At 36.0% G+C, this 12612-nt stretch overlaps 1 protein-coding gene across 6 annotated transcripts in view; it reads left to right on the top strand.

Moving 5' to 3' along the window:
- LOC101710436 (AGBL carboxypeptidase 4) overlaps nucleotides 1-12612 on the top strand; it is a 1386524-nt gene that overhangs the window by 24833 nt on the left and 1349079 nt on the right. The window lies entirely within an intron of this gene.

Raw genomic sequence — 12612 nt, forward strand, 5'->3', positions numbered from 1 at the left:
ACAAGATGAAACAAATAATTGAAAACTCTCATGATTAAGATTGCTTCTCTGTCTCTTCTTAACATTTGTGGATAAAATTAGAATTTCTTTAATGATTAGACGAAGTATAAAGAAAGCATTGCAAAGTATGAAATAGTCAGCAGTCATGTTAGTATATACTGATGTATTTTATAGATCTGGTTTTTACCCCCAAGAGTGGTTGTATTATACATAGATTATTTCCTTTAGCAGCAGGGAAATAGTTTCCTAGGGGAGTAAGTGACTAATGTATCAAATAGTATGTAGAATTTGGGGGATAGGTGAAGTTACATAGGTACTCCAGGTACCACTCAAACATTTTCTTACTAAGAGATGGAGAAAAAAAAGGTTATAATTTGGAATAACAGCTAACTCATGGTATAAAATACATTTAAAGTATGTAGATGAATATCAGTATCATTTCATTGTTTATTGTGGGCAATATGTCATACAAGTAAGTTACCTCCCTTACTTCAGTAGCAAATTCTGGGAGCTTGGGATTCAATAAAGAAGAAAGAGTAGCAAAATATTTTGCTTTTAAAGAATCATTATTAAGTAAAAAAGAAGACAAACCAGTGTAAAATATTTTCAAAATGAATCTGCCACACAGAATGAGTAGCCATAGAACTCTCAGGTATTGTTTAAATAGCTACTTGGAAAACAGTTTGGCAGGATCTATTTAAAAGTTGGACATATACATACTCTATGATCTTCTGCTAGGTGTATAGCCTGTACCAAAAGAATGCATTATATTTCTTAGGAATTGGAGACTTGTTGATGTCAAACTCCTTCTATTAAATCAGTAAGTACTGACCTCCTAATATTTATTTAAGTGTTTACTATCTATTGCTGGACAGTTTTGTACATTTTGCAATTTTTTTCCAAATAGATGTCTAAAATCATTGTACATCTGATTCTTCTATGTTCCATTATTCAGCACAAAGTATGATTTTTATTTAGAATAAAAAATAAATTTCAAAAAAAGAACGTTAACAGTATTCTTTTGTAATAGCTGAAAATTAGAACAACAAAAAAATGACCATCCACAGAACAGATGGAATAAATTATTGTATATTGCTACAGTGAAATGCTTTGTAGCAGGGAAAGTCAATGAGCTATACAGCAACAAAATGTTGTATTAAAGATATGAGTACTAATTAATATATAATTTTATTAATGTGAAGTTCAGGAACAGTAAGAACCACCCAATGTTGTTACAAGTTAAGGCAGAGTTTACCTTTGGAAACGAATAAGTAGGTGAGAGTGATTGGGAAAAGGCAAGATGAGGACTGGAAGTGTTCTGTTTCCTTTTTCTTTTTTAATTAGTGTATATTAATTGCACATGTTAGTGGGGTTCACTGTGGTATTTCCATACATGTTTATAGCATGCATTGAGCATATCCAACTGCCCTTCTCACACCCATTCCCCTTTTCCTGTACAGAACTAATAATTCTGTTCTGCATTCAAGTTGACTCTTTTTTGTTTCCACATATGAGAGGGAACATGTAATACTTGTCTTTCGGTGTCTGGCTTACTTCACTTAACTCAGTATCTTCCAGTTCCATCCATTTTGCTGCAAATGATAGGATTTAATTTTTTTAATGGCTGAATAATTTCTTGATTTAATATTGTTATCTAAGTATATTGATTATGCTGATACATTGGCCTATATGCTTATGATTTGTGTATTTTTCTGTATGTATGTTATATAGAGATAAAAAAGAGTTAAAAACTAATATACTTCAGGAATTTAGTTATTTCTTATATATCTGGAATATCTTTAATAGAGGAATGGTAGGATATAATTAAAAAGGTGTTTCAGTTCAGTATGAGCAATTGGACTTTTTCCCCTTCTCTCTGTTTTTTTTTTTTTGGTACCAGAAATCGAACTCAGAACTTTGCCCTTACCAGGCAGGCGCTGTGCCGCTGAGCTGCTAAGCTAAATCCACCCCACCTCTTTTCATAAGAACCTTGTTACCTGCTAATAATTTGTGAAGCAAATTATTTTCTCTCTTCAAATTTCAGGTACTCATCGGTAAATACAGAAAACAATATTTGTGATGATAACAGCACAGTCGGTTTTAAAGTATTAATTACATATGGTATAATTTCAGGTGTTCTTAAGTGAATCAAAGAAGTATCAGAGATCACCAGTCATTACATTCGTTGAGCTGAATATCTGTAGGTAAAAATAGATACTGTATTCAAACATGCAATTTTTTATGAAAAGCTGAACAGCAAACACTTGTTAAAGGGTATGCTGAAAGGCCTTTATCTATCTACTGGCTTCTTCCTCATGATGTGTAAGCATTTTTAACTGTCTCTGTCATGTAGAAAATAACAAATCCTTTCCTCAAATGAACATCCCCACTAGTTATTGCTTTGTAGGTAAGCTTTTTGAAATAGTCACTTTTTAAATTTCATTTTACTCATGTTCCTCCCTCAACTTTTCATCTGTGATTTACATTTATATAAGGAAAATGTACTCTAAAGTCAACAATCCCTGTTTAATTAACAAATCTAAGTTTCTCAGGCCCTTTATTACTTGAGCTCTCTGTAACATATGCTACTATTTTTCACTCTATCCTTGAATCACTTTTCCTTTGGCTTCTACAACATGTCTTTCCTGAGCATATAGTATGGCCATTGGGCAAGAAGCACTGGTTGGAAAATAGAATAAGTAGTTTTTCTTATAATTGTCCAGCTGTGTTTTTTCAGTCTTAATGACTTCTCTTTCTCTATCATGGTGTTACTCTCTACTGGGTCTGTATCCTCTTCTTGAATAATCCCATTAAATCTATAGTCTGCAGTGCTTGTCTCAGACTTCTCTTTTGGGCCTCAGACTCATTTTAGAATGTCTTTCATGTTTTTCAACTGATCCCTTTTCAAATATCATTTGTATTCTTTGATCTCATTTTATAATCTTGTATGGTTGTTTCTTTTTTGTTGTTTTTAGCTTTTTTATTAGTACATATTTGCAATACATAATATGTACATTCATTGTGGGTAGTTACTGTAGGTACATATTACATGTTAATCCTTTTTACTTCTCCACTCCTTGCCCTCTCCTTGCATCTCTAGATCCTCTTCCCATCCGAGAAAGGACTACCTCCTTCTTTCCTACTATCTTTTATTTTTTATTTTATTTTACATTTTTTTGGTTCGGGATTGAGCTCAGGACCTTGTGCTTGCCAGGCAGGTGTGGTGCCACTGAGCTACATCCCCAGCCCTCTACTATCTTTTATTTTGCTCTTTAAGTTATCTATACTTTGGGTATCTCATATAAGAGAAACCATACAATGTTTAACCTTTTGTGTCTGGTTTATTTCACTTAGAATTATGACAACAAAGTATATCTATTTTCCTACAAATGACTCAAATGTATCCTTTTTCTTTTTAGAATAATTAATTAAGTTTCTTGGTACAATTTAGATATACATAATGATCACATTCATCATGTGGAATTTGTAACTGTACATGATATGTCTTGATTCTTATTTTTTTCTCCATTCCCTTCCACTTCCTTCTGTCTCACTTCCCCTTTTTATTTACAAGAGCTTTGTTTCCATTTTATCTTTCTTTTCTCATTTTTTTCTTTTCCCTTCCTTCTTTGCCCCCTCCCCTCTCCCTTGGGCCCCTTCCCATTTGAACATTTTCTTCCGTATTTCACAATATCTATTACACATTTTGGTCCTTATTTATACTTTCAGTTTCTCATACCAGAGAAACAATGTGATATTTACATGTGTGTTCAATTTATTTCACTTAAGAGCATGGACTCTAGGGGCATCCATTTAGCTATAAATGTCTAAAGTTTATCCTTCTTTAAAGCTGAGTACTCCATTGTATGAAAAATATCTTCTTTACTCATTCATCGGTCGACAGGCATTTGGGTCATTTCCAAGATTTAGCTATTACAAAATATGCTTCTGTGAGCATGGGTGTGCATATATCACTGTGGTATGATGCTTTTAATTCGGGAAGATACCTAGAAGGGGGATAGCTGGTCAAATGGAACCTCTAGACCTAGTTTTTTGAGGAATCTCCACCCTGATTTCCACCATGGTTGCACCAGTCTGCACTCCTACAGGAGTGGAGAAGGGTTCACAGCCTTGCCAGAATTTGTTATTGGTTGATTTCTTGATATTAGCCATTTTTTCTGGAGTGAGATGGAATTTCAGCATTGTTTTAATTTGCATCTCTCGAATGACCAATGATGTTGAATTTTTTTCATATACAGTAGACCCTCAAGTTATGACTGGTCTCACATATAATGACTTGGATTATAACTGGAATTTTAGTTTTAACTTATGACCAAAGTCGTGAGTTATGACCTGAATGCTGGCCACTTATGAGGTTGTAAACAAAGACTCATAGTGCCAGAAAAACATATGTAAACATATGTAAGCATCACTATGAGCCCAGATGTGCATGTTTGTGGACATGATTTTGTTCAGTGCTTTATATAATCACTAGGATTACTGCTATCAAAATAGCCCCCCAAAAGCTAGAAAAGAAGCTAAGGAAGGAAGGGAAGGGAAAGAAAGCAATCACAATAGAAAAGAAGAAGGAAATTGTGGAGAAATATGAGAGTTGTGTCTGTGTAACTGATCCCACTATGTACGGGATTGTTGAAATCCACCGTCTCAACAATCTTAGAGAGAGAAGATTTGTATGAGGAAGCTAGTGGTGCTAAGAGTGTTACTCAAATTAGTAAGTCACAAGTGACAGAGTTAGACAAGGTAGAAGGGTATTATTAATGTAGATAAATAAAAGGCAGATGGCAGGTTATAGCCTGAGTCTATAATTTGTGAAAAATCTAGTGCTATAAATCCAGATATCATAAAGGATAATCCGTCAATGAATGATAATGATGAAACATTTTGTGCCAGTAAGGGGTGGTTTCACAATTTTAAAGTGAGAACTGGGGTTGATAGCTTAACTAGACGTGGTGAAGCACAGTGCTGATAAAAGGGCTGCTGAAAAAAAATTTTTTTTTTAAAGGAGGAAGGGTTTATTTTGGTTCAGGATTTTAGTCCATGGTAGCTGGCTCCAGGGAAGAAACAGAATGGCAGAGGGGCATGGCGGAGGAAAAGCCACTCAACCCATGGCAGCCACGAAGCATTGAGAGAAGGGAGGAACCAGGGACAAGAATGTACTTGTCCAGGTCACAACCCCAATGACCCACTTCCAATCAGGGCCCACCACCTAACACATTTAGCTACTGGACTCATTAGTGGGTGAATCTACTGAAGAGTACAGCAACCCCATGTTCCAATTACCTTTTAACCACAGGAGACTTTTGGAGCCATTTTAGATCCAAACCATACCATGGATGGAACTGTCTCTTCTATTCCCTTCATTCTTTGGGGCTGCTGAAAATTACATATGCCACTTTGAAATGATGACACAGAGAAATGGCTTTTGCTCTCATTGAGTTTTCAACTGTGATGAAACTGGCCTTTTCTGGAAGAAAATGCCCAGGAGAACATACGTTACCCAGGAAGAGAAGAAAATGCCAGACCACAAGCCTATAAAGGAGAGGCTAACCTTTTGGTATGTGCCAATGCGAGTGGTGACCTCAAGATAGCCTCTTTTGGTTTATCATTCTGAGATCCCTTGAGTGTTCAGAAAACATAAAGTCATGAAGAATAGGTGAGGGTTCATGTGGTGATTTAACACAAAACCTTGGGTGGTAACAAGAGTACTTTTTCTTGAGTGAATCAGGGAGGCTTTCTGTCCTACTGTTAAGAAATATCTAGAGGACAGAGGTTTACCACTCAAGGTTCCCCTCATCATGGACAATGCTCCTGCTCACCCATGAGATTTGGAAGAAGACTTGGCTGAAGAATTCCTATGGCTCTCAGTTGAGCTCCTCACACCTAATACAACTCTACTTCAGCTTATGGACCTGCAGGTTATAGCTAACTAAGAATCTAAACACCAAGGAACTGTTCCTGCAGTGCTTCCAGATGGTCTTAGACACAGATGTAACCCTTAAAGAGTTCTGGAAGAAGGATTACAGCATCCTTTCCTGTGTGGGGTTAATTGAGAAATCCTGGGCCAGTATCTCTCCAAGGTCACTGAGATCTGCCTAGAAGAAAGTGTGGCCTAAAATTATACAGGACAGAGACTTTGAAGGTTGTATAGAGGAGCCTGAGCCTTCAATTGACCCTGTGGTTGATGACATTGTCACTATAGCGGAGTCTATAGGCTTACAGGTAGACAGTGATGATGTTGAGGAACTGGTGGAGGAACACTTAGGGGAATTGTCTACAGAGAGACTTCAGCATCTTCTGCCTGAGCAACAGAATGGCAGCTGAGGAGCTTTGTGAAGAGCAGGGGAAGTATCAACAATCATTTCAGCAAAGTTCTTCTGAAATAAAGGAAATCCTGAAAAGATGGACAGAGCTACAAATATTTATAGCGAAGACCCACCCAGACAAAAAAGCCAGTTGTTGCATTCACTTGCTTAATGACAATGTCATGTCATACTACAGAACAGTGTTAAAGAAAAGACAGAAACAGACAACCTTAGACTAGTTTTTTAGTTCTGAAAAGGTTGAGATCTGGTATACCAGAAGTAGGTCCTAGTGAGCTGCAGACTCTCCTAAAGAGAGAAAGGACATCAGAGAGCCAGATTCCTAATGTTCTTACGGAAGGGGACTCTCCTTTCAAAAAACAACCACGTTCCATTTCATCCTCCCTTCCTGCAAGTCAAAAATACTAACTTGAATGGTGTGTGCAGTATGAAATTGTTGTTTCTGGTAAACTAGGAACATTAAATAACTTTTTGGAGAATATACTAGGAAAATTATTGATATTTCTGGTAAATTATGCACATTATACAACGTTTTTATTATGAAAAGGTTAGTTAAGGGGTGCTTTGGGAGGTTTGGATCATATTATGGGTATTTCTATTATTTCTTAGGAGAAAATAATTTTGACTTAAAACCAACTTGAGTTACAACCAGCCATTGTGAACAGATTGAGTTCATAAGTCAAGGGTCCATTTATTTATTTGCCATTTGTATTTTTTCATCTGAGAAGTCTGTATTCATCTCAAGATGCCCATTTTTGGATTGGGTCTTTAAATTTGGGGAGTTTGATTTTTTCAGTTCTTTTTGTGTTCTAGATATCAGTCTTTTGTCTGAGGAACAGCTGGCAAAAATTTTTTTCCACTCTGTTGTTTTTCTCCTCACTCTGTTGGTAGTTTCTTTTGACATGCAAAAGCTTTTTAATAAGATGAGATCCCAGTTGTTGATTCTTTGTAATGTTTACTGTGGAATAGGGTTTTGTTTGTGAACTCTTTGCCTATACTATGTCTTCAAGAGTTCTACCTATTCTATCTTCCAGCAGATTTAGTGTTTCTGTTGTAATATTTAGGTCTTTGATCTATTTCTATTTTAGTTTGGTTCACAGTGAAATACATGGATCTTGTGTTAGTCTTTGGTGTGTGGAAAGTTAGTTTTTCTAGTACTATTTATTAAAGAGGCTATCTTTCCTCCAGTGAAGGCATTTGACCCCTTTGTCAGAGATAAGGTGGCTGTGTATCTTTGGAGTTGTTTCTGTATCTTCTTATCTGTTCCATTGGTCTTTAGATCTGTTTTTTGCCAGTACCATGTTGCTTTTATCACAGTAGCTCCTAGTATAATTTCAAGTCAGGGATTGTGATGCCCCCTGCCTTGCCTTTGTTTCCCAGAATTGTTTTTGTTCTTCTAGGTCTCTTCTGGTTCCAAATTAATTTTAGGAATGTTTTCTCTAGTTCTGTGAGTATGCTGTTGGTATTTTGTTTGGGATTACATTATATCTGTGTAACAATTTTGGAAGTATGGCCATTTCTTACTATGTTGGTTCTTCCTACCCACAACCAAGGGATATCTTTTTGTTTTCTTATATCCTCTTTGATCTCCTTTTTCAGAGTACTGTAGTTTTCAGTATAAAGATCTTTTAAACTTCCTTTGTTAAATTGATTCCTAAGTATTTATTTTTTTTCATTGGTATTGTGAAAGGCATGGTTTTTCTAATTTTCTCTCTCAGTAACTTTGTTATTTGTGTACAGGAATGCTATTGATTTTGAATGTTGACTTTGTATCCAGCTACACCACTGAATTTGGTTATTAAATCTAAGAGTCTTTTGGTGGAGTTTTGGACATGATATGTACAGTATCATGTCCTCTGCAAATAATGATAGTTTAACTTCTTCCTTTCCTATCTTTATTATTCTTTTTATTTCTTTCTCTTGTCTAATTGCTCTGGTTAATATTTTCAGAACTGTATTGAATAGGAGTGGTGATAGCGAACATCCTTGTCTTGTTCTTGATTTTAGAGTGAAAGCTTTCAGCTTTTGAGTATTTAGTATGTTGTTAGCAATTGGTTTGCCATAGATGGCTTTTATCAGATTGAGATAAAGACCATCTATTCCAATTTTCTGTAGGGTTTTTTAAAAATCATGAATGGGTGTTGCGCTTTGTCAAATGCTTTTGCTGCATCTACTGAGGTGATCCTATGGTTTTTATCCTTGGCTCTGTTAATATAGTGTATTACATTGAATGATTTCAGTATGTTGAACCATTCCTGCATCCCTGGGATGAGTCCTACTTTGTTGTGGTATATAATCTTCTTGATGATTTGCTGCATTCTGTTTGCCGGTATCTTACTGAGGATTTTTGCATCTATGTTCATTAAGGATATTGGCCTGTAGTTTTCTTTTTTGGTTGGATCCTTCTCTAGTTTTGGTAACAGGGTAATACCAGCTTCTGGGAATGACTTTGGGAGTATTGCTTCCCTTTCAGTTTCATTAAAGAATTTGAGAAGTTAGATTTAATTTCTTGTATCATTCAGCAGTGAGTCCAACAGGATCTGGGCTTTTCTTTGTTGGTAGGTTTTTAATCACCTCTTCAATTTCATTGACTGTTATTGGGTTATTTAGGATTTTTGTATCTTCTTGATTCATCTTTGGTAATTCATATGTATCTGGGAATCTGTCCATTTCTTTTGTGTTTTCCATCTTATTAGAATAAAGGTCCTGGAAGAGGATTTCTGCAGGATCTGTTGAGATTTTATTGTATTCATTATTAACTGCATGGATTTGACTCTTTTCTCTCCTTTTTTTGATAAGTTTGGCTAAATTTATCAATTTCATTTAATCTGTCAAAGAACCAACTCCTCAATTAATTGATTCTTTGTATTATTTTCTTAGTCTCAGTTGCATTAATTTTTTCCTGTAATCTTTATAATTTCCTCCCATGTACAAGCTTTGGGCTTGACTTCTTCTAGAAATTTGAGGTACAACATTTGGTTGTTTATTTGAGCTCACTCTGTTTTCCTGATGTGAGTGTTCACTGCTAAAAATTTTCCTCATAGGACTGCTTTCATTGCATCCCATAAGTTCTGGTATGTTTTACTAGTATTATCATTTAATTGTAGAAACTATGTAATTCTTTAATTTCATCTGTGACTGTTTAGTTGTTCAGGAGGGTGCTATTTAATTTCCATGTGTTTATGAAGTTTTTGTGGTTTCTTTTGCCATTGATTTCCAATTTCATTGCACTATGGTCTGATAATATGCATGGGATACTTTCAATTCCTTTGTATTTACTTAAGCATGTTCTATGATTTATTATGCGGTCTATTTTGGAGAACATACCATGTACATCTGAGAAGAATGTGTATTTTGATGCTGTGGGATGGAACACTCTGTACACATCTACCAAGTCCATTTGTTCACAGGTTTGGTTCAGTTCTAATTTTTCTTTGTTAATTTTTTAAAATCTATTTGTACAGTGTATTGAGGTCCATTATGATTGTGTTAGTGCTTATTTGGTTTTTCATGTCCGTTAGTATTTGTTTAATAAAGTTGGGTGTGCTGGTATTTTGTGTATATATTTTTGATTGTTGTCTCTTCTTCTTGGAGTTTTCCCTTAACAAGTATGTAGTTACCTTCTTTGTCTCGTTTGCTCAGTCTTGCGTTGATGTTCACTTTGTCTTTAAGTAGAATAGCTTTTGTGGGGGGCTTCTGTCACATGAAGTATTGTTTTTGTCCTTTGACTTTCAGTTTATGAATTTCTTTTTGAGTTAATTGTTTCCTGTATAACAGATTCTTGGATCATGTTTCTTAATCCGTTCTGCCATTCTGTTTCTTTTGATTGGTGAATTTGGACCATTTACATTGATGGTTATTACTGATATGTATTGGCTTATCCTTGTCATATTATTTTCCTGTTGTCAATTCCCTGTCTTTACCCTCTCTTTAACTGCTTGGCTTACTTGGTGGTTTCTTTCTATTGGTGTTATTGGAATTGAGGTCTTCATTATCTCATTCTAAAATATCTTTCAGAAAATTTTGTAGAGCTGGTTTGGTGGTCATGAATTTATTCAGTTGTTTTTTCTCATGGAAATATCTTATTTTTCCACTGATTCTGAAAGATAGTTTTGCAGGGTACGTCAGTCTGGGTTGGACGTTGCTTTCTTTCAGTACTTGAAATACTTCAGGGTTTGTGTTGAGAAGTCTGCTGTGATTCTGATGGGCTTTCCTTTATAGGTGATTTGTTTCTTTTCTCTAAGGGCTTTTCATATTCTGTTCTTGTGCTGAATTTCTGGAATCTTGATTATTATATAACTTTATGTAAATTTATTTTGGTCATGGCTGATTTAAGTTCTGTATGCCTCATTTATCTGTATGTCCATCACATTGTTTTCCATGCTTGAGAAATTTTCTCCCATTGCTTCTGCGAACAGGTTTTCTATGTTGTTTGGGCTGACTACTGTTTTTTCATTGGCTGTGATCAATATGGATGCCTTCTTCGCATCGTCTTGCAGCTGTTGGATTGTTTTTTCACGGTCCCTTGCTATGTTTAATATTCTTTTTTTTTTTTTTTTGGTACCAGGGATCGAACTAGGGTCCTTGTGCTTGCGGGGCAGGCAGTGGAACCACTGAGCTAAATCCCTGGCCCTCCCTTGCTATTTTTAAGAGATCTTTCTTTTCATAATCCCTAACCTCAATCCTGTCTTTTAGGTCTGATATTTTGTCTTCTCTTTCATTCATTTGGCTTTACAAATTTTCAGTGGAATTTTTAATTTTCTGGATTTCTGAATCTGTTTTATGGATTCCATTTCTTTCCTATGTTGGGTATTCATGGTTTCCGTCATTTTTCTAAGCTCTTTTATTTTATTTTTTTATGTATGTATACTCTAGATTTGCTGAGCAAGTCCTGCATTATGATCATCATCTCTCTCTCTCTTTTTTTACCTGAGAGATTATTTCTTTTCTTATTTTCTCTATAGCCTCATTAATTTTTTTTCTTTTGCTGCTATCATTTCAGAAAATTCACATGGGTGGCCTCTGATTTCCTCTATCTTGTCCCTTGGATTTGTCCTGGGTGGGCTGGAAGTCAAGGGTTGCATTTTGCTTGTGTCTTGTCATTTTCTATTTTAATTTGTTTTCTGTGTTGATGCTTGTAAGTTTCTTGGGTAGCTTTGTCACTAGTATCAACGCTTCCCTAGGAAATGTCTGTTCCTCAGAGATGTCTTCTAGGTGTAGCTGACTCTTGGTCTTTGTGTCTGTCCCAAAATCCCACTTTCCCAATTTATTAGGGATGAGAAGTATATATGTTTGCAATTGTTATCTCTTCCCGTTGAGCTGTTCCCTTTAGAAATATTTAGTGAACTTTGCCTCTTCTGATCAGTTTTGGCTTAAAGTTTACTTTGAATATAAAATAGCTACCCCTGCTTGCTTTTAGGCTCCTGTTGCACAGAATATTGTTTTCCATCCTTTGATATTTAATATTTCAGCTTCTTTAAAGATTAAGTGTGTTGGGAGCACGGGCCCCACCCCCCGTGGGCGGTCACCTGGGGCTGGTGGTGCAGGTGCCTCGCGGTGACCTTGCGGCAGGACCTGGGGCGTGAGCTCCGGGCGGTGATTTCTGCTGGCGGACTCCAGAGGAAGGTGCGGTCCGGAGCCCCACGAGGAGCGCCAGCAACTCAGCTTCCAGAGATAACCCACACCAGCAAAGGATAGCTTACATAGCATTTTGGCATGGCAAAATGAAATGCAAGGAACCAACAGTGACGTAAGTGAAGGCAGCAAAATCAAAATAAAATAGGATCATTGTTTAGGAAGACTCTGGAGAGACTCATCTGGTCATTCCATCTAGGCATCCTCCAAGCAACACCACTTGGCAGTCGTTAGATTGGCAGCTATGCTTCTGTGTCTTTGTACCACAAACCTGTGATGGAACTTTTTCAGATAAGGTCAAGTTAAACTACGGTATGTGAATGGAGAATAAAGTGAAGCAGTGTTTTATCATGTATTTTTCAGCAGGTCTTCTTGAAATTTAAAAATGTGACATATTTTTCTTCAGACAGCTGCTCTTTTCAGAGCCAGTTACATCAAACAAATCAGCTTCTAGATGCTACTTTTCTGTTGTTCTCGATCATACTTGGGAAAATATTACTAAACATCCTACACTAGGAATGAGAAGAAAAAATAGCTATCAAAATTTTACAGAATATTTTTGTGTTTCATTAGCATTTGTTGATTTTTTATTTTTGGCAAACATTTCCATTATATCCTATTTTAGGTATTTTGTACT

The sequence above is a fragment of the Heterocephalus glaber genome, unplaced genomic scaffold (assembly GCF_053883595.1).
Source record: "Heterocephalus glaber isolate CG9 unplaced genomic scaffold, H.glaber_assembly_v1.0 deba00001451, whole genome shotgun sequence".
Taxonomy (NCBI): domain Eukaryota; kingdom Metazoa; phylum Chordata; class Mammalia; order Rodentia; family Bathyergidae; genus Heterocephalus; species Heterocephalus glaber.